This window comes from Anomaloglossus baeobatrachus, unplaced genomic scaffold (assembly GCF_048569485.1).
Source record: "Anomaloglossus baeobatrachus isolate aAnoBae1 unplaced genomic scaffold, aAnoBae1.hap1 Scaffold_5013, whole genome shotgun sequence".
Lineage (NCBI taxonomy): Eukaryota > Metazoa > Chordata > Amphibia > Anura > Aromobatidae > Anomaloglossus > Anomaloglossus baeobatrachus.
This window is the reverse complement of record NW_027444369.1, coordinates 1-23,451: the sequence shown is the minus strand read 5'-3', so window position 1 is coordinate 23,451 and position 23,451 is coordinate 1. Positions and strand designations below refer to the sequence as shown.

Below are 23,451 nucleotides of genomic sequence, written 5' to 3'. Positions count from 1 at the left end.
GGCTTTCTACGGGTAAGGATGGCAAAGGGTGGCAGTGACGGAAAGTCAGGCAACCTGTCCTGTCCGTCTTTTTGTATCGTGAATTGGAAAGACTGCAAGGGGGAGGGGAGTTGCTTGCGCCCTAAAGGAGGAGTTATTCAGATTCATTGCAGTGGGCGGCGGCTGCAAAACGCACCATTCTTCTTGTTTTGGCTCTGCAAAGCAGCCTTTTCAAGGGTTGGCTTGGGTGACAAAATGTCTTGTGTAGGCGTGGGTTTGTCTCCCTCTCGCTCTCTCTCCCTAAGATGTGTCCGGCATAGGCCAGGGTGCCACTCGAGGCCCAAACCAATTCTGGTTATCGCTTCTCGGCCTTTTGGCTAAGATCAAGTGTAGTATCTGTTCTTATCAGTTTAATATCTGATACGTCCCCTATCTGGGGACCATATATTAAATGGATTTTTAGAACAGGGAGATGGAAAAAGAGCTTGCTCTGTCCACTCCACGCATTGACCTGGTATTGCAGTACCTCCAGGAACGGTGCACCCCTTCTTAACCCAGTTTCCAAAAGCAGAACTCAATTCACCTGATTCATATTAGCCCGATTTAATGAATTGGAAGAAAGCATACGTCTTCATATGCACCTCAATTTGGCCCATTCACTTTTCACACTTCCTCCTTTTGTTTTTTATCTTTCACACTTTTGACTTTCTTTATTCATCCAAATAGCAAACTCATCACCACTCAACCTGACCAACTCGGCTATGTCCCCGTGCTGCAGTTCTCTGTCTTATCTAGATCATTTGCAATTGAATGGAATAGATCCCTTTTGGACAAAGTGGATTCACCTGCTGCTGCAGTGACCACAGGTGTGATAACATCTAGAATTGGCATCTGGTGCGATCTCTCCGCTTCCACTCCAAAGAAAGTTACCTGTTTATTCCTATCATGCATTGGTTTTTGGGGTTTTCTTTGAGTAATGATGATCTCTTTAGTAGTCTGTTGGCGCCCTCTCCTGGAGGAATAGTTTGCTTGCTCTTGGACATTCTAAAAGAGAGGTCATGATAGACATTGAGCTTCTGAGCTCAATTGGGGAAAGTCATGGGTGATGAATGTTTGCAACCTACTGCGAAGCCTCATACCGCAATATAAGGAACGTCAAATACTAAGAAAGGGCGGCCTATGAAAGAATTACTACTTTCAATAAGTACACTTAAACGGCTAATTGGGAATAGAAAAACTGTAAAAAGCCCTCTGAGAAAGCCCCCCTCTAACCTTTGATAGTAAGCTTTTCTGTAGTCTGCCTGTTGATGTATTTTCCGTTTGAACTGTGCACAACATGAAGAGACGGAACACTGGCGGCTTGTCACAATGCCCCCCGATGACATCACAATAGCGCTGCTGCCTAGAAAACAAGCTGCGCAGAAGAAGTTGTTCTTTGGGTGGGAGGGTGGGCTAGTGGAAGGAGGGGGCAATCTCTTTTTTTCCCGGGTGGTAGGGGGATGACAGGAGAAGGGAAGCGGGGTGGTGAGAAAGGTACAGAGGGCAGGGTTTGGGGGCTGGGAAGGAAAGGGAAAAGATTAGGGTTTGGGGATGATGAAAGGGCTTTCTACGGGTAAGGATGGCAAAGGGTGGCAGTGACGGAAAGTCAGGCAACCTGTCCTGTCCGTCTTTTTGTATCGTGAATTGGAAAAGACTGCAAGGGGGAGGGGAGTTGCTTGCGCCCTAAAGGAGGAGTTATTCAGATTCATTGCAGTGGGCGGCGGCTGCAAAACGCACCATTCTTCTTGTTTTGGCTCTGCAAAGCAGCCTTTTCAAGGGTTGGCTTGGGTGACAAAATGTCTTGTGTAGGCGTGGGTTTGTCTCCCTCTCGCTCTCTCTCCCTAAGATGTGTCCGGCATAGGCCAGGGTGCCACTCGAGGCCCAAACCAATTCTGGTTATCGCTTCTCGGCCTTTTGGCTAAGATCAAGTGTAGTATCTGTTCTTATCAGTTTAATATCTGATACGTCCCCTATCTGGGGACCATATATTAAATGGATTTTTAGAACAGGGAGATGGAAAAAGAGCTTGCTCTGTCCACTCCACGCATTGACCTGGTATTGCAGTACCTCCAGGAACGGTGCACCCCTTCTTAACCCAGTTTCCAAAAGCAGAACTCAATTCACCTGATTCATATTAGCCCGATTTAATGAATTGGAAGAAAGCATACGTCTTCATATGCACCTCAATTTGGCCCATTCACTTTTCACACTTCCTCCTTTTGTTTTTTATCTTTCACACTTTTGACTTTCTTTATTCATCCAAATAGCAAACTCATCACCACTCAACCTGACCAACTCGGCTATGTCCCGTGCTGCAGTTCTCTGTCTTATCTAGATCATTTGCAATTGAATGGAATAGATCCCTTTTGGACAAAGTGGATTCACCTGCTGCTGCAGTGACCACAGGTGTGATAACATCTAGAATTGGCATCTGGTGCGATCTCTCCGCTTCCACTCCAAAGAAAGTTACCTGTTTATTCCTATCATGCATTGGTTTTTGGGGTTTTCTTTGAGTAATGATGATCTCTTTAGTAGTCTGTTGGCGCCCTCTCCTGGAGGAATAGTTTGCTTGCTCTTGGACATTCTAAAAGAGAGGTCATGATAGACATTGAGCTTCTGAGCTCAATTGGGGAAAGTCATGGGTGATGAATGTTTGCAACCTACTGCGAAGCCTCATACCGCAATATAAGGAACGTCAAATACTAAGAAAGGGCGGCCTATGAAAGAATTACTACTTTCAATAAGTACACTTAAACGGCTAATTGGGAATAGAAAAACTGTAAAAAGCCCTCTGAGAAAGCCCCCCTCTAACCTTTGATAGTAAGCTTTTCTGTAGTCTGCCTGTTGATGTATTTTCCGTTTGAACTGTGCACAACATGAAGAGACGGAACACTGGCGGCTTGTCACAATGCCCCCCGATGACATCACAATAGCGCTGCTGCCTAGAAAACAAGCTGCGCAGAAGAAGTTGTTCTTTGGGTGGGAGGGTGGGCTAGTGGAAGGAGGGGGCAATCTCTTTTTTTCCCGGGTGGTAGGGGGATGACAGGAGAAGGGAAGCGGGTGGTGAGAAAGGTACAGAGGGCAGGGTTTGGGGGCTGGGAAGGAAAGGGAAAAGATTAGGGTTTGGGGATGATGAAAGGGCTTTCTACGGGTAAGGATGGCAAAGGGTGGCAGTGACGGAAAGTCAGGCAACCTGTCCTGTCCGTCTTTTTGTATCGTGAATTGGAAAGACTGCAAGGGGGAGGGGAGTTGCTTGCGCCCTAAAGGAGGAGTTATTCAGATTCATTGCAGTGGGCGGCGGCTGCAAAACGCACCATTCTTCTTGTTTTGGCTCTGCAAAGCAGCCTTTTCAAGGGTTGGCTTGGGTGACAAAATGTCTTGTGTAGGCGTGGGTTTGTCTCCCTCTCGCTCTCTCTCCCTAAGATGTGTCCGGCATAGGCCAGGGTGCCACTCGAGGCCCAAACCAATTCTGGTTATCGCTTCTCGGCCTTTTGGCTAAGATCAAGTGTAGTATCTGTTCTTATCAGTTTAATATCTGATACGTCCCCTATCTGGGGACCATATATTAAATGGATTTTTAGAACAGGGAGATGGAAAAAGAGCTTGCTCTGTCCACTCCACGCATTGACCTGGTATTGCAGTACCTCCAGGAACGGTGCACCCCTTCTTAACCCAGTTTCCAAAAGCAGAACTCAATTCACCTGATTCATATTAGCCCGATTTAATGAATTGGAAGAAAGCATACGTCTTCATATGCACCTCAATTTGGCCCATTCACTTTTCACACTTCCTCCTTTTGTTTTTTATCTTTCACACTTTTGACTTTCTTTATTCATCCAAATAGCAAACTCATCACCACTCAACCTGACCAACTCGGCTATGTCCCCGTGCTGCAGTTCTCTGTCTTATCTAGATCATTTGCAATTGAATGGAATAGATCCCTTTTGGACAAAGTGGATTCACCTGCTGCTGCAGTGACCACAGGTGTGATAACATCTAGAATTGGCATCTGGTGCGATCTCTCCGCTTCCACTCCAAAGAAAGTTACCTGTTTATTCCTATCATGCATTGGTTTTTGGGGTTTTCTTTGAGTAATGATGATCTCTTTAGTAGTCTGTTGGCGCCCTCTCCTGGAGGAATAGTTTGCTTGCTCTTGGACATTCTAAAAGAGAGGTCATGATAGACATTGAGCTTCTGAGCTCAATTGGGGAAAGTCATGGGTGATGAATGTTTGCAACCTACTGCGAAGCCTCATACCGCAATATAAGGAACGTCAAATACTAAGAAAGGGCGGCCTATGAAAGAATTACTACTTTCAATAAGTACACTTAAACGGCTAATTGGGAATAGAAAAACTGTAAAAAGCCCTCTGAGAAAGCCCCCCTCTAACCTTTGATAGTAAGCTTTTCTGTAGTCTGCCTGTTGATGTATTTTCCGTTTGAACTGTGCACAACATGAAGAGACGGAACACTGGCGGCTTGTCACAATGCCCCCCGATGACATCACAATAGCGCTGCTGCCTAGAAAACAAGCTGCGCAGAAGAAGTTGTTCTTTGGGTGGGAGGGTGGGCTAGTGGAAGGAGGGGGCAATCTCTTTTTTTCCCGGGTGGTAGGGGGATGACAGGAGAAGGGAAGCGGGTGGTGAGAAAGGTACAGAGGGCAGGGTTTGGGGGCTGGGAAGGAAAGGGAAAAGATTAGGGTTTGGGGATGATGAAAGGGCTTTCTACGGGTAAGGATGGCAAAGGGTGGCAGTGACGGAAAGTCAGGCAACCTGTCCTGTCCGTCTTTTTGTATCGTGAATTGGAAAGACTGCAAGGGGGAGGGGAGTTGCTTGCGCCCTAAAGGAGGAGTTATTCAGATTCATTGCAGTGGGCGGCGGCTGCAAAACGCACCATTCTTCTTGTTTTGGCTCTGCAAAGCAGCCTTTTCAAGGGTTGGCTTGGGTGACAAAATGTCTTGTGTAGGCGTGGGTTTGTCTCCCTCTCGCTCTCTCTCCCTAAGATGTGTCCGGCATAGGCCAGGGTGCCACTCGAGGCCCAAACCAATTCTGGTTATCGCTTCTCGGCCTTTTGGCTAAGATCAAGTGTAGTATCTGTTCTTATCAGTTTAATATCTGATACGTCCCCTATCTGGGGACCATATATTAAATGGATTTTTAGAACAGGGAGATGGAAAAAGAGCTTGCTCTGTCCACTCCACGCATTGACCTGGTATTGCAGTACCTCCAGGAACGGTGCACCCCTTCTTAACCCAGTTTCCAAAAGCAGAACTCAATTCACCTGATTCATATTAGCCCGATTTAATGAATTGGAAGAAAGCATACGTCTTCATATGCACCTCAATTTGGCCCATTCACTTTTCACACTTCCTCCTTTTGTTTTTTATCTTTCACACTTTTGACTTTCTTTATTCATCCAAATAGCAAACTCATCACCACTCAACCTGACCAACTCGGCTATGTCCCCGTGCTGCAGTTCTCTGTCTTATCTAGATCATTTGCAATTGAATGGAATAGATCCCTTTTGGACAAAGTGGATTCACCTGCTGCTGCAGTGACCACAGGTGTGATAACATCTAGAATTGGCATCTGGTGCGATCTCTCCGCTTCCACTCCAAAGAAAGTTACCTGTTTATTCCTATCATGCATTGGTTTTTGGGGTTTTCTTTGAGTAATGATGATCTCTTTAGTAGTCTGTTGGCGCCCTCTCCTGGAGGAATAGTTTGCTTGCTCTTGGACATTCTAAAAGAGAGGTCATGATAGACATTGAGCTTCTGAGCTCAATTGGGGAAAGTCATGGGTGATGAATGTTTGCAACCTACTGCGAAGCCTCATACCGCAATATAAGGAACGTCAAATACTAAGAAAGGGCGGCCTATGAAAGAATTACTACTTTCAATAAGTACACTTAAACGGCTAATTGGGAATAGAAAAACTGTAAAAAGCCCTCTGAGAAAGCCCCCCTCTAACCTTTGATAGTAAGCTTTTCTGTAGTCTGCCTGTTGATGTATTTTCCGTTTGAACTGTGCACAACATGAAGAGACGGAACACTGGCGGCTTGTCACAATGCCCCCCGATGACATCACAATAGCGCTGCTGCCTAGAAAACAAGCTGCGCAGAAGAAGTTGTTCTTTGGGTGGGAGGGTGGGCTAGTGGAAGGAGGGGGCAATCTCTTTTTTTCCCGGGTGGTAGGGGGATGACAGGAGAAGGGAAGCGGGTGGTGAGAAAGGTACAGAGGGCAGGGTTTGGGGGCTGGGAAGGAAAGGGAAAAGATTAGGGTTTGGGGATGATGAAAGGGCTTTCTACGGGTAAGGATGGCAAAGGGTGGCAGTGACGGAAAGTCAGGCAACCTGTCCTGTCCGTCTTTTTGTATCGTGAATTGGAAAGACTGCAAGGGGGAGGGGAGTTGCTTGCGCCCTAAAGGAGGAGTTATTCAGATTCATTGCAGTGGGCGGCGGCTGCAAAACGCACCATTCTTCTTGTTTTGGCTCTGCAAAGCAGCCTTTTCAAGGGTTGGCTTGGGTGACAAAATGTCTTGTGTAGGCGTGGGTTTGTCTCCCTCTCGCTCTCTCTCCCTAAGATGTGTCCGGCATAGGCCAGGGTGCCACTCGAGGCCCAAACCAATTCTGGTTATCGCTTCTCGGCCTTTTGGCTAAGATCAAGTGTAGTATCTGTTCTTATCAGTTTAATATCTGATACGTCCCCTATCTGGGGACCATATATTAAATGGATTTTTAGAACAGGGAGATGGAAAAAGAGCTTGCTCTGTCCACTCCACGCATTGACCTGGTATTGCAGTACCTCCAGGAACGGTGCACCCCTTCTTAACCCAGTTTCCAAAAGCAGAACTCAATTCACCTGATTCATATTAGCCCGATTTAATGAATTGGAAGAAAGCATACGTCTTCATATGCACCTCAATTTGGCCCATTCACTTTTCACACTTCCTCCTTTTGTTTTTTATCTTTCACACTTTTGACTTTCTTTATTCATCCAAATAGCAAACTCATCACCACTCAACCTGACCAACTCGGCTATGTCCCCGTGCTGCAGTTCTCTGTCTTATCTAGATCATTTGCAATTGAATGGAATAGATCCCTTTTGGACAAAGTGGATTCACCTGCTGCTGCAGTGACCACAGGTGTGATAACATCTAGAATTGGCATCTGGTGCGATCTCTCCGCTTCCACTCCAAAGAAAGTTACCTGTTTATTCCTATCATGCATTGGTTTTTGGGGTTTTCTTTGAGTAATGATGATCTCTTTAGTAGTCTGTTGGCGCCCTCTCCTGGAGGAATAGTTTGCTTGCTCTTGGACATTCTAAAAGAGAGGTCATGATAGACATTGAGCTTCTGAGCTCAATTGGGGAAAGTCATGGGTGATGAATGTTTGCAACCTACTGCGAAGCCTCATACCGCAATATAAGGAACGTCAAATACTAAGAAAGGGCGGCCTATGAAAGAATTACTACTTTCAATAAGTACACTTAAACGGCTAATTGGGAATAGAAAAACTGTAAAAAGCCCTCTGAGAAAGCCCCCCTCTAACCTTTGATAGTAAGCTTTTCTGTAGTCTGCCTGTTGATGTATTTTCCGTTTGAACTGTGCACAACATGAAGAGACGGAACACTGGCGGCTTGTCACAATGCCCCCCGATGACATCACAATAGCGCTGCTGCCTAGAAAACAAGCTGCGCAGAAGAAGTTGTTCTTTGGGTGGGAGGGTGGGCTAGTGGAAGGAGGGGGCAATCTCTTTTTTTCCCGGGTGGTAGGGGGATGACAGGAGAAGGGAAGCGGGTGGTGAGAAAGGTACAGAGGGCAGGGTTTGGGGGCTGGGAAGGAAAGGGAAAAGATTAGGGTTTGGGGATGATGAAAGGGCTTTCTACGGGTAAGGATGGCAAAGGGTGGCAGTGACGGAAAGTCAGGCAACCTGTCCTGTCCGTCTTTTTGTATCGTGAATTGGAAAGACTGCAAGGGGGAGGGGAGTTGCTTGCGCCCTAAAGGAGGAGTTATTCAGATTCATTGCAGTGGGCGGCGGCTGCAAAACGCACCATTCTTCTTGTTTTGGCTCTGCAAAGCAGCCTTTTCAAGGGTTGGCTTGGGTGACAAAATGTCTTGTGTAGGCGTGGGTTTGTCTCCCTCTCGCTCTCTCTCCCTAAGATGTGTCCGGCATAGGCCAGGGTGCCACTCGAGGCCCAAACCAATTCTGGTTATCGCTTCTCGGCCTTTTGGCTAAGATCAAGTGTAGTATCTGTTCTTATCAGTTTAATATCTGATACGTCCCCTATCTGGGGACCATATATTAAATGGATTTTTAGAACAGGGAGATGGAAAAAGAGCTTGCTCTGTCCACTCCACGCATTGACCTGGTATTGCAGTACCTCCAGGAACGGTGCACCCCTTCTTAACCCAGTTTCCAAAAGCAGAACTCAATTCACCTGATTCATATTAGCCCGATTTAATGAATTGGAAGAAAGCATACGTCTTCATATGCACCTCAATTTGGCCCATTCACTTTTCACACTTCCTCCTTTTGTTTTTTATCTTTCACACTTTTGACTTTCTTTATTCATCCAAATAGCAAACTCATCACCACTCAACCTGACCAACTCGGCTATGTCCCCGTGCTGCAGTTCTCTGTCTTATCTAGATCATTTGCAATTGAATGGAATAGATCCCTTTTGGACAAAGTGGATTCACCTGCTGCTGCAGTGACCACAGGTGTGATAACATCTAGAATTGGCATCTGGTGCGATCTCTCCGCTTCCACTCCAAAGAAAGTTACCTGTTTATTCCTATCATGCATTGGTTTTTGGGGTTTTCTTTGAGTAATGATGATCTCTTTAGTAGTCTGTTGGCGCCCTCTCCTGGAGGAATAGTTTGCTTGCTCTTGGACATTCTAAAAGAGAGGTCATGATAGACATTGAGCTTCTGAGCTCAATTGGGGAAAGTCATGGGTGATGAATGTTTGCAACCTACTGCGAAGCCTCATACCGCAATATAAGGAACGTCAAATACTAAGAAAGGGCGGCCTATGAAAGAATTACTACTTTCAATAAGTACACTTAAACGGCTAATTGGGAATAGAAAAACTGTAAAAAGCCCTCTGAGAAAGCCCCCCTCTAACCTTTGATAGTAAGCTTTTCTGTAGTCTGCCTGTTGATGTATTTTCCGTTTGAACTGTGCACAACATGAAGAGACGGAACACTGGCGGCTTGTCACAATGCCCCCCGATGACATCACAATAGCGCTGCTGCCTAGAAAACAAGCTGCGCAGAAGAAGTTGTTCTTTGGGTGGGAGGGTGGGCTAGTGGAAGGAGGGGGCAATCTCTTTTTTTCCCGGGTGGTAGGGGGATGACAGGAGAAGGGAAGCGGGTGGTGAGAAAGGTACAGAGGGCAGGGTTTGGGGGCTGGGAAGGAAAGGGAAAAGATTAGGGTTTGGGGATGATGAAAGGGCTTTCTACGGGTAAGGATGGCAAAGGGTGGCAGTGACGGAAAGTCAGGCAACCTGTCCTGTCCGTCTTTTTGTATCGTGAATTGGAAAGACTGCAAGGGGGAGGGGAGTTGCTTGCGCCCTAAAGGAGGAGTTATTCAGATTCATTGCAGTGGGCGGCGGCTGCAAAACGCACCATTCTTCTTGTTTTGGCTCTGCAAAGCAGCCTTTTCAAGGGTTGGCTTGGGTGACAAAATGTCTTGTGTAGGCGTGGGTTTGTCTCCCTCTCGCTCTCTCTCCCTAAGATGTGTCCGGCATAGGCCAGGGTGCCACTCGAGGCCCAAACCAATTCTGGTTATCGCTTCTCGGCCTTTTGGCTAAGATCAAGTGTAGTATCGTTCGAAAAGGTGGTTTAAGGCTCCGGCCACCTTAGTACAATGATGCAATGCACACTGGAAGGTTGCGCTTGTTAGTACTTTGGGAGGATAGTATATCCATCTAGAGGAAACCATGGCCCTACCAGGATCGAGGCTATTAGACTGAGTAAGTGTGGGGGTTATGGTGCAATGTGCCCCAGGAATGGACACCCTGGAGGGAGTCTGAACTTGCTAGGTTGGGACCCTGGTAAGCCTCAGACTCTGTCGCACGCCGCGCCTTGCCTATTCATACTTTCCAAGCATATTGCCCTATCCCGGCCTTCTGGCTAAGAAGGGAAATTTTTATAATCCCGGTCGGAGGTCCGGTCAGCTTTGGGCTGAGAAACCAACACCCGGTTGGAGGTCTGGGTCAGCTTTGGCTGAGAAACCAACACCCGGTTGGAGGTCCGGTTAGCCTTGGGCTGAGAAACCAACACCCGGTTGGAGGTCCGGTCAGCCTTGGGCTGAGAAACCAACACCCGGTTGGAGGTCCGGTCAGCCTTGGGCTGAGAAACCAACACCGGTTGACGGTCCGGGCAGTCTCGGCTGCGAAACCAACGACTAGTAGCTCCCTACTCCACTTGGGTAAGATGCCTCGGTGGACGCTGGGAGCATCAACAAGGCTCAACCAGGCTTCGGCTTGGGGGAGCACCGAAGATCCCTGACCCTCGCTGTGGCCTTCTGGCTCGGAGGGACGGGGTTGATTTTTGGGGATCCTCTTCTCACGGAGGGGTCCACACGAATCCTAGCCTTTGCACTGTTTTTGGTGTGACTTCGGTCATGCATTTTTGCGGTGCTTTGGAAAGCTTCATTAAATTAAATCAAAATCTGTTCTTATCAGTTTAATATCTGATACGTCCCCTATCTGGGGACCATATATTAAATGGATTTTTAGAACAGGGAGATGGAAAAAGAGCTTGCTCTGTCCACTCCACGCATTGACCTGGTATTGCAGTACCTCCAGGAACGGTGCACCCCTTCTTAACCCAGTTTCCAAAAGCAGAACTCAATTCACCTGATTCATATTAGCCCGATTTAATGAATTGGAAGAAAGCATACGTCTTCATATGCACCTCAATTTGGCCCATTCACTTTTCACACTTCCTCCTTTTGTTTTTTATCTTTCACACTTTTGACTTTCTTTATTCATCCAAATAGCAAACTCATCACCACTCAACCTGACCAACTCGGCTATGTCCCCGTGCTGCAGTTCTCTGTCTTATCTAGATCATTTGCAATTGAATGGAATAGATCCCTTTTGGACAAAGTGGATTCACCTGCTGCTGCAGTGACCACAGGTGTGATAACATCTAGAATTGGCATCTGGTGCGATCTCTCCGCTTCCACTCCAAAGAAAGTTACCTGTTTATTCCTATCATGCATTGGTTTTTGGGGTTTTCTTTGAGTAATGATGATCTCTTTAGTAGTCTGTTGGCGCCCTCTCCTGGAGGAATAGTTTGCTTGCTCTTGGACATTCTAAAAGAGAGGTCATGATAGACATTGAGCTTCTGAGCTCAATTGGGGAAAGTCATGGGTGATGAATGTTTGCAACCTACTGCGAAGCCTCATACCGCAATATAAGGAACGTCAAATACTAAGAAAGGGCGGCCTATGAAAGAATTACTACTTTCAATAAGTACACTTAAACGGCTAATTGGGAATAGAAAAACTGTAAAAAGCCCTCTGAGAAAGCCCCCCTCTAACCTTTGATAGTAAGCTTTTCTGTAGTCTGCCTGTTGATGTATTTTCCGTTTGAACTGTGCACAACATGAAGAGACGGAACACTGGCGGCTTGTCACAATGCCCCCCGATGACATCACAATAGCGCTGCTGCCTAGAAAACAAGCTGCGCAGAAGAAGTTGTTCTTTGGGTGGGAGGGTGGGCTAGTGGAAGGAGGGGGCAATCTCTTTTTTTCCCGGGTGGTAGGGGGATGACAGGAGAAGGGAAGCGGGTGGTGAGAAAGGTACAGAGGGCAGGGTTTGGGGGCTGGGAAGGAAAGGGAAAAGATTAGGGTTTGGGGATGATGAAAGGGCTTTCTACGGGTAAGGATGGCAAAGGGTGGCAGTGACGGAAAGTCAGGCAACCTGTCCTGTCCGTCTTTTTGTATCGTGAATTGGAAAGACTGCAAGGGGGAGGGGAGTTGCTTGCGCCCTAAAGGAGGAGTTATTCAGATTCATTGCAGTGGGCGGCGGCTGCAAAACGCACCATTCTTCTTGTTTTGGCTCTGCAAAGCAGCCTTTTCAAGGGTTGGCTTGGGTGACAAAATGTCTTGTGTAGGCGTGGGTTTGTCTCCCTCTCGCTCTCTCTCCCTAAGATGTGTCCGGCATAGGCCAGGGTGCCACTCGAGGCCCAAACCAATTCTGGTTATCGCTTCTCGGCCTTTTGGCTAAGATCAAGTGTAGTATCTGTTCTTATCAGTTTAATATCTGATACGTCCCCTATCTGGGGACCATATATTAAATGGATTTTTAGAACAGGGAGATGGAAAAAGAGCTTGCTCTGTCCACTCCACGCATTGACCTGGTATTGCAGTACCTCCAGGAACGGTGCACCCCTTCTTAACCCAGTTTCCAAAAGCAGAACTCAATTCACCTGATTCATATTAGCCCGATTTAATGAATTGGAAGAAAGCATACGTCTTCATATGCACCTCAATTTGGCCCATTCACTTTTCACACTTCCTCCTTTTGTTTTTTATCTTTCACACTTTTGACTTTCTTTATTCATCCAAATAGCAAACTCATCACCACTCAACCTGACCAACTCGGCTATGTCCCCGTGCTGCAGTTCTCTGTCTTATCTAGATCATTTGCAATTGAATGGAATAGATCCCTTTTGGACAAAGTGGATTCACCTGCTGCTGCAGTGACCACAGGTGTGATAACATCTAGAATTGGCATCTGGTGCGATCTCTCCGCTTCCACTCCAAAGAAAGTTACCTGTTTATTCCTATCATGCATTGGTTTTTGGGGTTTTCTTTGAGTAATGATGATCTCTTTAGTAGTCTGTTGGCGCCCTCTCCTGGAGGAATAGTTTGCTTGCTCTTGGACATTCTAAAAGAGAGGTCATGATAGACATTGAGCTTCTGAGCTCAATTGGGGAAAGTCATGGGTGATGAATGTTTGCAACCTACTGCGAAGCCTCATACCGCAATATAAGGAACGTCAAATACTAAGAAAGGGCGGCCTATGAAAGAATTACTACTTTCAATAAGTACACTTAAACGGCTAATTGGGAATAGAAAAACTGTAAAAAGCCCTCTGAGAAAGCCCCCCTCTAACCTTTGATAGTAAGCTTTTCTGTAGTCTGCCTGTTGATGTATTTTCCGTTTGAACTGTGCACAACATGAAGAGACGGAACACTGGCGGCTTGTCACAATGCCCCCCGATGACATCACAATAGCGCTGCTGCCTAGAAAACAAGCTGCGCAGAAGAAGTTGTTCTTTGGGTGGGAGGGTGGGCTAGTGGAAGGAGGGGGCAATCTCTTTTTTTCCCGGGTGGTAGGGGGATGACAGGAGAAGGGAAGCGGGTGGTGAGAAAGGTACAGAGGGCAGGGTTTGGGGGCTGGGAAGGAAAGGGAAAAGATTAGGGTTTGGGGATGATGAAAGGGCTTTCTACGGGTAAGGATGGCAAAGGGTGGCAGTGACGGAAAGTCAGGCAACCTGTCCTGTCCGTCTTTTTGTATCGTGAATTGGAAAGACTGCAAGGGGGAGGGGAGTTGCTTGCGCCCTAAAGGAGGAGTTATTCAGATTCATTGCAGTGGGCGGCGGCTGCAAAACGCACCATTCTTCTTGTTTTGGCTCTGCAAAGCAGCCTTTTCAAGGGTTGGCTTGGGTGACAAAATGTCTTGTGTAGGCGTGGGTTTGTCTCCCTCTCGCTCTCTCTCCCTAAGATGTGTCCGGCATAGGCCAGGGTGCCACTCGAGGCCCAAACCAATTCTGGTTATCGCTTCTCGGCCTTTTGGCTAAGATCAAGTGTAGTATCTGTTCTTATCAGTTTAATATCTGATACGTCCCCTATCTGGGGACCATATATTAAATGGATTTTTAGAACAGGGAGATGGAAAAAGAGCTTGCTCTGTCCACTCCACGCATTGACCTGGTATTGCAGTACCTCCAGGAACGGTGCACCCCTTCTTAACCCAGTTTCCAAAAGCAGAACTCAATTCACCTGATTCATATTAGCCCGATTTAATGAATTGGAAGAAAGCATACGTCTTCATATGCACCTCAATTTGGCCCATTCACTTTTCACACTTCCTCCTTTTGTTTTTTATCTTTCACACTTTTGACTTTCTTTATTCATCCAAATAGCAAACTCATCACCACTCAACCTGACCAACTCGGCTATGTCCCCGTGCTGCAGTTCTCTGTCTTATCTAGATCATTTGCAATTGAATGGAATAGATCCCTTTTGGACAAAGTGGATTCACCTGCTGCTGCAGTGACCACAGGTGTGATAACATCTAGAATTGGCATCTGGTGCGATCTCTCCGCTTCCACTCCAAAGAAAGTTACCTGTTTATTCCTATCATGCATTGGTTTTTGGGGTTTTCTTTGAGTAATGATGATCTCTTTAGTAGTCTGTTGGCGCCCTCTCCTGGAGGAATAGTTTGCTTGCTCTTGGACATTCTAAAAGAGAGGTCATGATAGACATTGAGCTTCTGAGCTCAATTGGGGAAAGTCATGGGTGATGAATGTTTGCAACCTACTGCGAAGCCTCATACCGCAATATAAGGAACGTCAAATACTAAGAAAGGGCGGCCTATGAAAGAATTACTACTTTCAATAAGTACACTTAAACGGCTAATTGGGAATAGAAAAACTGTAAAAAGCCCTCTGAGAAAGCCCCCCTCTAACCTTTGATAGTAAGCTTTTCTGTAGTCTGCCTGTTGATGTATTTTCCGTTTGAACTGTGCACAACATGAAGAGACGGAACACTGGCGGCTTGTCACAATGCCCCCCGATGACATCACAATAGCGCTGCTGCCTAGAAAACAAGCTGCGCAGAAGAAGTTGTTCTTTGGGTGGGAGGGTGGGCTAGTGGAAGGAGGGGGCAATCTCTTTTTTTCCCGGGTGGTAGGGGGATGACAGGAGAAGGGAAGCGGGTGGTGAGAAAGGTACAGAGGGCAGGGTTTGGGGGCTGGGAAGGAAAGGGAAAAGATTAGGGTTTGGGGATGATGAAAGGGCTTTCTACGGGTAAGGATGGCAAAGGGTGGCAGTGACGGAAAGTCAGGCAACCTGTCCTGTCCGTCTTTTTGTATCGTGAATTGGAAAGACTGCAAGGGGGAGGGGAGTTGCTTGCGCCCTAAAGGAGGAGTTATTCAGATTCATTGCAGTGGGCGGCGGCTGCAAAACGCACCATTCTTCTTGTTTTGGCTCTGCAAAGCAGCCTTTTCAAGGGTTGGCTTGGGTGACAAAATGTCTTGTGTAGGCGTGGGTTTGTCTCCCTCTCGCTCTCTCTCCCTAAGATGTGTCCGGCATAGGCCAGGGTGCCACTCGAGGCCCAAACCAATTCTGGTTATCGCTTCTCGGCCTTTTGGCTAAGATCAAGTGTAGTATCGTTCGAAAAGGTGGTTTAAGGCTCCGGCCACCTTAGTACAATGATGCAATGCACACTGGAAGGTTGCGCTTGTTAGTACTTTGGGAGGATAGTATATCCATCTAGAGGAAACCATGGCCCTACCAGGATCGAGGCTATTAGACTGAGTAAGTGTGGGGGCTATGGTGCAATGTGCCCCAGGATTGACGACCCTGGAGTGAGTCTGAGCTTGCTGGCTTGGGACCCCGGCGAGCCTTGGGCTCTGTAGCACACCGTACCTTGCCTTTTCATACTTTCTGAGCATATTGCTCTATCCCGGCCTTCTGGCTAGGAAGGGAAATTTTTATAATCCCGGTCGGAGGTCTGGTCAGCTTTGGGCTGAGAAACTAACACCCGGTTGGAGGTCCGGGTCAGCTTCGGCTGAGAAACCAACACCCGGTTGGAGGTCTGGGTCAGCTTCGGCTGAGAAACCAACACCCGGTTGGAGGTCCGGTTAGCCTTGGGCTGAGAAACCAACACCGGTTGACGGTCCGGGCAGTTTCGGCTGCGAAACCAACAACTAGTAGCTCTCTACTCCACTTGGGTAAGATGCCTGGGTGGACGCTGGGAGCAACGACAAGGCTCAACCAGGCTTCGGCTTGGGGGAGCACCGAAGATCCCTGACCCTTGCTGTGGCCTTCTGGCTCGGAGGGACGGGGTTGATTTTTGGGGACCCTCTCCTCACGGTGGGGTCCACACGAATCCTAGCCTTTGCACTGTTTTTGGTGTGACTTCGGTCATGCATTTTTTGTGGTGCTTTGGAAAGCTTCATTAAATCAAAAATCTGTTCTTATCAGTTTAATATCTGATACGTCCCCTATCTGGGGACCATATATTAAATGGATTTTTAGAACAGGGAGATGGAAAAAGAGCTTGCTCTGTCCACTCCACGCATTGACCTGGTATTGCAGTACCTCCAGGAACGGTGCACCCCTTCTTAACCCAGTTTCCAAAAGCAGAACTCAATTCACCTGATTCATATTAGCCCGATTTAATGAATTGGAAGAAAGCATACGTCTTCATATGCACCTCAATTTGGCCCATTCACTTTTCACACTTCCTCCTTTTGTTTTTTATCTTTCACACTTTTGACTTTCTTTATTCATCCAAATAGCAAACTCATCACCACTCAACCTGACCAACTCGGCTATGTCCCCGTGCTGCAGTTCTCTGTCTTATCTAGATCATTTGCAATTGAATGGAATAGATCCCTTTTGGACAAAGTGGATTCACCTGCTGCTGCAGTGACCACAGGTGTGATAACATCTAGAATTGGCATCTGGTGCGATCTCTCCGCTTCCACTCCAAAGAAAGTTACCTGTTTATTCCTATCATGCATTGGTTTTTGGGGTTTTCTTTGAGTAATGATGATCTCTTTAGTAGTCTGTTGGCGCCCTCTCCTGGAGGAATAGTTTGCTTGCTCTTGGACATTCTAAAAGAGAGGTCATGATAGACATTGAGCTTCTGAGCTCAATTGGGGAAAGTCATGGGTGATGAATGTTTGCAACCTACTGCGAAGCCTCATACCGCAATATAAGGAACGTCAAATACTAAGAAAGGGCGGCCTATGAAAGAATTACTACTTTCAATAAGTACACTTAAACGGCTAATTGGGAATAGAAAAACTGTAAAAAGCCCTCTGAGAAAGCCCCCCTCTAACCTTTGATAGTAAGCTTTTCTGTAGTCTGCCTGTTGATGTATTTTCCGTTTGAACTGTGCACAACATGAAGAGACGGAACACTGGCGGCTTGTCACAATGCCCCCCGATGACATCACAATAGCGCTGCTGCCTAGAAAACAAGCTGCGCAGAAGAAGTTGTTCTTTGGGTGGGAGGGTGGGCTAGTGGAAGGAGGGGGCAATCTCTTTTTTTCCCGGGTGGTAGGGGGATGACAGGAGAAGGGAAGCGGGTGGTGAGAAAGGTACAGAGGGCAGGGTTTGGGGGCTGGGAAGGAAAGGGAAAAGATTAGGGTTTGGGGATGATGAAAGGGCTTTCTACGGGTAAGGATGGCAAAGGGTGGCAGTGACGGAAAGTCAGGCAACCTGTCCTGTCCGTCTTTTTGTATCGTGAATTGGAAAGACTGCAAGGGGGAGGGGAGTTGCTTGCGCCCTAAAGGAGGAGTTATTCAGATTCATTGCAGTGGGCGGCGGCTGCAAAACGCACCATTCTTCTTGTTTTGGCTCTGCAAAGCAGCCTTTTCAAGGGTTGGCTTGGGTGACAAAATGTCTTGTGTAGGCGTGGGTTTGTCTCCCTCTCGCTCTCTCTCCCTAAGATGTGTCCGGCATAGGCCAGGGTGCCACTCGAGGCCCAAACCAATTCTGGTTATCGCTTCTCGGCCTTTTGGCTAAGATCAAGTGTAGTATCTGTTCTTATCAGTTTAATATCTGATACGTCCCCTATCTGGGGACCATATATTAAATGGATTTTTAGAACAGGGAGATGGAAAAAGAGCTTGCTCTGTCCACTCCACGCATTGACCTGGTATTGCAGTACCTCCAGGAACGGTGCACCCCTTCTTAACCCAGTTTCCAAAAGCAGAACTCAATTCACCTGATTCATATTAGCCCGATTTAATGAATTGGAAGAAAGCATACGTCTTCATATGCACCTCAATTTGGCCCATTCACTTTTCACACTTCCTCCTTTTGTTTTTTATCTTTCACACTTTTGACTTTCTTTATTCATCCAAATAGCAAACTCATCACCACTCAACCTGACCAACTCGGCTATGTCCCCGTGCTGCAGTTCTCTGTCTTATCTAGATCATTTGCAATTGAATGGAATAGATCCCTTTTGGACAAAGTGGATTCACCTGCTGCTGCAGTGACCACAGGTGTGATAACATCTAGAATTGGCATCTGGTGCGATCTCTCCGCTTCCACTCCAAAGAAAGTTACCTGTTTATTCCTATCATGCATTGGTTTTTGGGGTTTTCTTTGAGTAATGATGATCTCTTTAGTAGTCTGTTGGCGCCCTCTCCTGGAGGAATAGTTTGCTTGCTCTTGGACATTCTAAAAGAGAGGTCATGATAGACATTGAGCTTCTGAGCTCAATTGGGGAAAGTCATGGGTGATGAATGTTTGCAACCTACTGCGAAGCCTCATACCGCAATATAAGGAACGTCAAATACTAAGAAAGGGCGGCCTATGAAAGAATTACTACTTTCAATAAGTACACTTAAACGGCTAATTGGGAATAGAAAAACTGTAAAAAGCCCTCTGAGAAAGCCCCCCTCTAACCTTTGATAGTAAGCTTTTCTGTAGTCTGCCTGTTGATGTATTTTCCGTTTGAACTGTGCACAACATGAAGAGACGGAACACTGGCGGCTTGTCACAATGCCCCCCGATGACATCACAATAGCGCTGCTGCCTAGAAAACAAGCTGCGCAGAAGAAGTTGTTCTTTGGGTGGGAGGGTGGGCTAGTGGAAGGAGGGGGCAATCTCTTTTTTTCCCGGGTGGTAGGGGGATGACAGGAGAAGGGAAGCGGGTGGTGAGAAAGGTACAGAGGGCAGGGTTTGGGGGCTGGGAAGGAAAGGGAAAAGATTAGGGTTTGGGGATGATGAAAGGGCTTTCTACGGGTAAGGATGGCAAAGGGTGGCAGTGACGGAAAGTCAGGCAACCTGTCCTGTCCGTCTTTTTGTATCGTGAATTGGAAAGACTGCAAGGGGGAGGGGAGTTGCTTGCGCCCTAAAGGAGGAGTTATTCAGATTCATTGCAGTGGGCGGCGGCTGCAAAACGCACCATTCTTCTTGTTTTGGCTCTGCAAAGCAGCCTTTTCAAGGGTTGGCTTGGGTGACAAAATGTCTTGTGTAGGCGTGGGTTTGTCTCCCTCTCGCTCTCTCTCCCTAAGATGTGTCCGGCATAGGCCAGGGTGCCACTCGAGGCCCAAACCAATTCTGGTTATCGCTTCTCGGCCTTTTGGCTAAGATCAAGTGTAGTATCTGTTCTTATCAGTTTAATATCTGATACGTCCCCTATCTGGGGACCATATATTAAATGGATTTTTAGAACAGGGAGATGGAAAAAGAGCTTGCTCTGTCCACTCCACGCATTGACCTGGTATTGCAGTACCTCCAGGAACGGTGCACCCCTTCTTAACCCAGTTTCCAAAAGCAGAACTCAATTCACCTGATTCATATTAGCCCGATTTAATGAATTGGAAGAAAGCATACGTCTTCATATGCACCTCAATTTGGCCCATTCACTTTTCACACTTCCTCCTTTTGTTTTTTATCTTTCACACTTTTGACTTTCTTTATTCATCCAAATAGCAAACTCATCACCACTCAACCTGACCAACTCGGCTATGTCCCCGTGCTGCAGTTCTCTGTCTTATCTAGATCATTTGCAATTGAATGGAATAGATCCCTTTTGGACAAAGTGGATTCACCTGCTGCTGCAGTGACCACAGGTGTGATAACATCTAGAATTGGCATCTGGTGCGATCTCTCCGCTTCCACTCCAAAGAAAGTTACCTGTTTATTCCTATCATGCATTGGTTTTTGGGGTTTTCTTTGAGTAATGATGATCTCTTTAGTAGTCTGTTGGCGCCCTCTCCTGGAGGAATAGTTTGCTTGCTCTTGGACATTCTAAAAGAGAGGTCATGATAGACATTGAGCTTCTGAGCTCAATTGGGGAAAGTCATGGGTGATGAATGTTTGCAACCTACTGCGAAGCCTCATACCGCAATATAAGGAACGTCAAATACTAAGAAAGGGCGGCCTATGAAAGAATTACTACTTTCAATAAGTACACTTAAACGGCTAATTGGGAATAGAAAAACTGTAAAAAGCCCTCTGAGAAAGCCCCCCTCTAACCTTTGATAGTAAGCTTTTCTGTAGTCTGCCTGTTGATGTATTTTCCGTTTGAACTGTGCACAACATGAAGAGACGGAACACTGGCGGCTTGTCACAATGCCCCCCGATGACATCACAATAGCGCTGCTGCCTAGAAAACAAGCTGCGCAGAAGAAGTTGTTCTTTGGGTGGGAGGGTGGGCTAGTGGAAGGAGGGGGCAATCTCTTTTTTTCCCGGGTGGTAGGGGGATGACAGGAGAAGGGAAGCGGGTGGTGAGAAAGGTACAGAGGGCAGGGTTTGGGGGCTGGGAAGGAAAGGGAAAAGATTAGGGTTTGGGGATGATGAAAGGGCTTTCTACGGGTAAGGATGGCAAAGGGTGGCAGTGACGGAAAGTCAGGCAACCTGTCCTGTCCGTCTTTTTGTATCGTGAATTGGAAAGACTGCAAGGGGGAGGGGAGTTGCTTGCGCCCTAAAGGAGGAGTTATTCAGATTCATTGCAGTGGGCGGCGGCTGCAAAACGCACCATTCTTCTTGTTTTGGCTCTGCAAAGCAGCCTTTTCAAGGGTTGGCTTGGGTGACAAAATGTCTTGTGTAGGCGTGGGTTTGTCTCCCTCTCGCTCTCTCTCCCTAAGATGTGTCCGGCATAGGCCAGGGTGCCACTCGAGGCCCAAACCAATTCTGGTTATCGCTTCTCGGCCTTTTGGCTAAGATCAAGTGTAGTATCTGTTCTTATCAGTTTAATATCTGATACGTCCCCTATCTGGGGACCATATATTAAATGGATTTTTAGAACAGGGAGATGGAAAAAGAGCTTGCTCTGTCCACTCCACGCATTGACCTGGTATTGCAGTACCTCCAGGAACGGTGCACCCCTTCTTAACCCAGTTTCCAAAAGCAGAACTCAATTCACCTGATTCATATTAGCCCGATTTAATGAATTGGAAGAAAGCATACGTCTTCATATGCACCTCAATTTGGCCCATTCACTTTTCACACTTCCTCCTTTTGTTTTTTATCTTTCACACTTTTGACTTTCTTTATTCATCCAAATAGCAAACTCATCACCACTCAACCTGACCAACTCGGCTATGTCCCCGTGCTGCAGTTCTCTGTCTTATCTAGATCATTTGCAATTGAATGGAATAGATCCCTTTTGGACAAAGTGGATTCACCTGCTGCTGCAGTGACCACAGGTGTGATAACATCTAGAATTGGCATCTGGTGCGATCTCTCCGCTTCCACTCCAAAGAAAGTTACCTGTTTATTCCTATCATGCATTGGTTTTTGGGGTTTTCTTTGAGTAATGATGATCTCTTTAGTAGTCTGTTGGCGCCCTCTCCTGGAGGAATAGTTTGCTTGCTCTTGGACATTCTAAAAGAGAGGTCATGATAGACATTGAGCTTCTGAGCTCAATTGGGGAAAGTCATGGGTGATGAATGTTTGCAACCTACTGCGAAGCCTCATACCGCAATATAAGGAACGTCAAATACTAAGAAAGGGCGGCCTATGAAAGAATTACTACTTTCAATAAGTACACTTAAACGGCTAATTGGGAATAGAAAAACTGTAAAAAGCCCTCTGAGAAAGCCCCCCTCTAACCTTTGATAGTAAGCTTTTCTGTAGTCTGCCTGTTGATGTATTTTCCGTTTGAACTGTGCACAACATGAAGAGACGGAACACTGGCGGCTTGTCACAATGCCCCCCGATGACATCACAATAGCGCTGCTGCCTAGAAAACAAGCTGCGCAGAAGAAGTTGTTCTTTGGGTGGGAGGGTGGGCTAGTGGAAGGAGGGGGCAATCTCTTTTTTTCCCGGGTGGTAGGGGGATGACAGGAGAAGGGAAGCGGGTGGTGAGAAAGGTACAGAGGGCAGGGTTTGGGGGCTGGGAAGGAAAGGGAAAAGATTAGGGTTTGGGGATGATGAAAGGGCTTTCTACGGGTAAGGATGGCAAAGGGTGGCAGTGACGGAAAGTCAGGCAACCTGTCCTGTCCGTCTTTTTGTATCGTGAATTGGAAAGACTGCAAGGGGGAGGGGAGTTGCTTGCGCCCTAAAGGAGGAGTTATTCAGATTCATTGCAGTGGGCGGCGGCTGCAAAACGCACCATTCTTCTTGTTTTGGCTCTGCAAAGCAGCCTTTTCAAGGGTTGGCTTGGGTGACAAAATGTCTTGTGTAGGCGTGGGTTTGTCTCCCTCTCGCTCTCTCTCCCTAAGATGTGTCCGGCATAGGCCAGGGTGCCACTCGAGGCCCAAACCAATTCTGGTTATCGCTTCTCGGCCTTTTGGCTAAGATCAAGTGTAGTATCTGTTCTTATCAGTTTAATATCTGATACGTCCCCTATCTGGGGACCATATATTAAATGGATTTTTAGAACAGGGAGATGGAAAAAGAGCTTGCTCTGTCCACTCCACGCATTGACCTGGTATTGCAGTACCTCCAGGAACGGTGCACCCCTTCTTAACCCAGTTTCCAAAAGCAGAACTCAATTCACCTGATTCATATTAGCCCGATTTAATGAATTGGAAGAAAGCATACGTCTTCATATGCACCTCAATTTGGCCCATTCACTTTTCACACTTCCTCCTTTTGTTTTTTATCTTTCACACTTTTGACTTTCTTTATTCATCCAAATAGCAAACTCATCACCACTCAACCTGACCAACTCGGCTATGTCCCCGTGCTGCAGTTCTCTGTCTTATCTAGATCATTTGCAATTGAATGGAATAGATCCCTTTTGGACAAAGTGGATTCACCTGCTGCTGCAGTGACCACAGGTGTGATAACATCTAGAATTGGCATCTGGTGCGATCTCTCCGCTTCCACTCCAAAGAAAGTTACCTGTTTATTCCTATCATGCATTGGTTTTTGGGGTTTTCTTTGAGTAATGATGATCTCTTTAGTAGTCTGTTGGCGCCCTCTCCTGGAGGAATAGTTTGCTTGCTCTTGGACATTCTAAAAGAGAGGTCATGATAGACATTGAGCTTCTGAGCTCAATTGGGGAAAGTCATGGGTGATGAATGTTTGCAACCTACTGCGAAGCCTCATACCGCAATATAAGGAACGTCAAATACTAAGAAAGGGCGGCCTATGAAAGAATTACTACTTTCAATAAGTACACTTAAACGGCTAATTGGGAATAGAAAAACTGTAAAAAGCCCTCTGAGAAAGCCCCCCTCTAACCTTTGATAGTAAGCTTTTCTGTAGTCTGCCTGTT

General features: G+C 46.7%; 14 non-coding genes and 2 pseudogenes across 14 annotated transcripts; all 16 read left to right on the top strand.

Moving 5' to 3' along the window:
* The first annotated feature begins 336 nt into the window (after positions 1 to 336).
* Positions 337 to 527, top strand: LOC142282231 (U2 spliceosomal RNA). Its single transcript, XR_012744179.1, has one exon. It is a non-coding gene; the product is annotated as a U2 spliceosomal RNA (small nuclear RNA).
* Positions 528 to 1,916: 1,389 nt separating this feature from the next.
* LOC142282230 (U2 spliceosomal RNA) lies at positions 1,917 to 2,107 on the top strand. Its single transcript, XR_012744178.1, has one exon. It is a non-coding gene; the product is annotated as a U2 spliceosomal RNA (small nuclear RNA).
* A 1,386-nt stretch (positions 2,108 to 3,493) lies between these two features.
* Positions 3,494 to 3,684, top strand: LOC142282229 (U2 spliceosomal RNA). The gene has a single exon (XR_012744177.1). It is a non-coding gene; the product is annotated as a U2 spliceosomal RNA (small nuclear RNA).
* Positions 3,685 to 5,071: 1,387 nt separating this feature from the next.
* On the top strand, positions 5,072 to 5,262 carry LOC142282228 (U2 spliceosomal RNA). The gene has a single exon (XR_012744176.1). It is a non-coding gene; the product is annotated as a U2 spliceosomal RNA (small nuclear RNA).
* A 1,387-nt stretch (positions 5,263 to 6,649) lies between these two features.
* Positions 6,650 to 6,840, top strand: LOC142282227 (U2 spliceosomal RNA). The gene has a single exon (XR_012744175.1). It is a non-coding gene; the product is annotated as a U2 spliceosomal RNA (small nuclear RNA).
* A 1,387-nt stretch (positions 6,841 to 8,227) lies between these two features.
* On the top strand, positions 8,228 to 8,418 carry LOC142282226 (U2 spliceosomal RNA). The gene has a single exon (XR_012744174.1). It is a non-coding gene; the product is annotated as a U2 spliceosomal RNA (small nuclear RNA).
* Positions 8,419 to 9,805: 1,387 nt separating this feature from the next.
* LOC142282236 (U2 spliceosomal RNA) lies at positions 9,806 to 9,947 on the top strand (annotated as a pseudogene).
* A 697-nt stretch (positions 9,948 to 10,644) lies between these two features.
* LOC142282233 (U2 spliceosomal RNA) lies at positions 10,645 to 10,844 on the top strand. Its single transcript, XR_012744181.1, has one exon. It is a non-coding gene; the product is annotated as a U2 spliceosomal RNA (small nuclear RNA).
* A 1,387-nt stretch (positions 10,845 to 12,231) lies between these two features.
* LOC142282225 (U2 spliceosomal RNA) lies at positions 12,232 to 12,422 on the top strand. Its single transcript, XR_012744173.1, has one exon. It is a non-coding gene; the product is annotated as a U2 spliceosomal RNA (small nuclear RNA).
* A 1,387-nt stretch (positions 12,423 to 13,809) lies between these two features.
* On the top strand, positions 13,810 to 14,000 carry LOC142282239 (U2 spliceosomal RNA). The gene has a single exon (XR_012744185.1). It is a non-coding gene; the product is annotated as a U2 spliceosomal RNA (small nuclear RNA).
* A 1,387-nt stretch (positions 14,001 to 15,387) lies between these two features.
* Positions 15,388 to 15,529, top strand: LOC142282234 (U2 spliceosomal RNA; annotated as a pseudogene).
* Positions 15,530 to 16,188: 659 nt separating this feature from the next.
* LOC142282232 (U2 spliceosomal RNA) lies at positions 16,189 to 16,381 on the top strand. Its single transcript, XR_012744180.1, has one exon. It is a non-coding gene; the product is annotated as a U2 spliceosomal RNA (small nuclear RNA).
* Positions 16,382 to 17,768: 1,387 nt separating this feature from the next.
* LOC142282238 (U2 spliceosomal RNA) lies at positions 17,769 to 17,959 on the top strand. The gene has a single exon (XR_012744184.1). It is a non-coding gene; the product is annotated as a U2 spliceosomal RNA (small nuclear RNA).
* Positions 17,960 to 19,346: 1,387 nt separating this feature from the next.
* LOC142282237 (U2 spliceosomal RNA) lies at positions 19,347 to 19,537 on the top strand. The gene has a single exon (XR_012744183.1). It is a non-coding gene; the product is annotated as a U2 spliceosomal RNA (small nuclear RNA).
* Positions 19,538 to 20,924: 1,387 nt separating this feature from the next.
* LOC142282235 (U2 spliceosomal RNA) lies at positions 20,925 to 21,115 on the top strand. The gene has a single exon (XR_012744182.1). It is a non-coding gene; the product is annotated as a U2 spliceosomal RNA (small nuclear RNA).
* A 1,387-nt stretch (positions 21,116 to 22,502) lies between these two features.
* On the top strand, positions 22,503 to 22,693 carry LOC142282223 (U2 spliceosomal RNA). Its single transcript, XR_012744172.1, has one exon. It is a non-coding gene; the product is annotated as a U2 spliceosomal RNA (small nuclear RNA).
* Positions 22,694 to 23,451: the final 758 nt, after the last annotated feature.